The sequence below is a fragment of the Peromyscus leucopus genome, chromosome 22, assembly GCF_004664715.2.
Source record: "Peromyscus leucopus breed LL Stock chromosome 22, UCI_PerLeu_2.1, whole genome shotgun sequence".
NCBI classification, from domain to species: Eukaryota; Metazoa; Chordata; class Mammalia; order Rodentia; family Cricetidae; genus Peromyscus; species Peromyscus leucopus.
The window spans coordinates 41,901,453-41,902,599 of record NC_051081.1 but is presented as its reverse complement, the minus strand read 5'-3'; the positions used below and the strand labels follow the sequence as shown (position 1 = coordinate 41,902,599).

The window sequence follows — 1,147 nt, the reverse complement described above, 5'->3', positions numbered from 1 at the left end:
TAGCATCTCGTGCCAGGGTCTCCCTTTTTTTGGAACAGGCCCAGCAGGCTCCTTGTCTTCCCCCTTTCCCATAAGTCATTCGCCACAGTGAAAACATGCTTGTATTATGCCCTAGCTTAAAACTCTATCAGCAGGCCCCCCTCTCCTTTATAATGAGGAATGTTACCTATGAATCTACCCACTAATTGCCTCATGCACGCATCCTCAGGAGCCTCCACAGTTTGGCTAGGAATTACTTACTGTTTCACTAAATACCTTGAGTTCTCACACCTCCGTCCCTGTCAAATTCAACTCAGATGGCATTTCCTCCACAAACCCTTCCCCAGTGAGCCCCAGCCTTGCCCCTCCCCTTCTCCATAGCAACAGAGCCCTGGACCACCTTTTGTCTCACTTCCCCGTGTCCACTGGTACGACTGTCTTCTTGAGTCACCAGCCAGCACCATTCATTACCGCTCCCTGTAGCCCCCATGCAGTCTGAGAGAGAGAGAGAGAGAGAGAGAGAGAGAGAGAGAGAGAGAGAGAGAGAGAGCCGATTGGTGAAGCTAGTTCGTATATTTTCATCACACCAAGCTTCTGAAAATACCTAAAGAAACCGAGAATAAAGAAATGTAGAGTGCTCACTTCAGCAGCACATATACTAAAATTGGAACGATACAGAGAAGATTAGCATGGCCCCTGTGCAAGGATGACACGCAAATTCGTGAAGCGTTAAAAAAAAAGAATTGAGAGAGAGAGAGAGAGAGAGAGAGAGAGAGAGAGAGAGAGAGAGAATGTATGTGGCAATGGATTGAGTGAGAGAATGCAGGCTGGGAAGGAGCGGGGAAAGATGATGGATTCTGCTTTGAACACAGAGACTATGCCCTTGGCATTCACTGCAATCAGGACCCAATTTTAAAGCTGCAAGTGCTTGTGATTAGGAAGGAATGGAAGATGAAATTGTCCTTCCTTCTCATATCCCAGGCCTAACACACCCATCTCTTGATAACTTCCTCTCCGATGACTCTGACTCTCTTTCGACCTGTCTCTTTTCCAAATAATTCCTAGGACAATAACTCACATCGGGCATGTCTTCAGCTCCTTTATCTCTGCATGTGTGTGAGCTGGGGCGGGAGAAGGAAACAGAAAGTGATTTGCAACCTGGCGCTGG

At 47.3% G+C, this 1,147-nt stretch overlaps 1 non-coding gene across 1 annotated transcript; it reads left to right on the top strand.

Moving 5' to 3' along the window:
- The first annotated feature begins 613 nt into the window (after positions 1–613).
- On the top strand, positions 614–720 carry LOC114692045. The gene has a single exon (XR_003734322.1). It is a non-coding gene; the product is annotated as a U6 spliceosomal RNA (small nuclear RNA).
- The last annotated feature ends 427 nt before the right edge of the window (positions 721–1,147 follow it).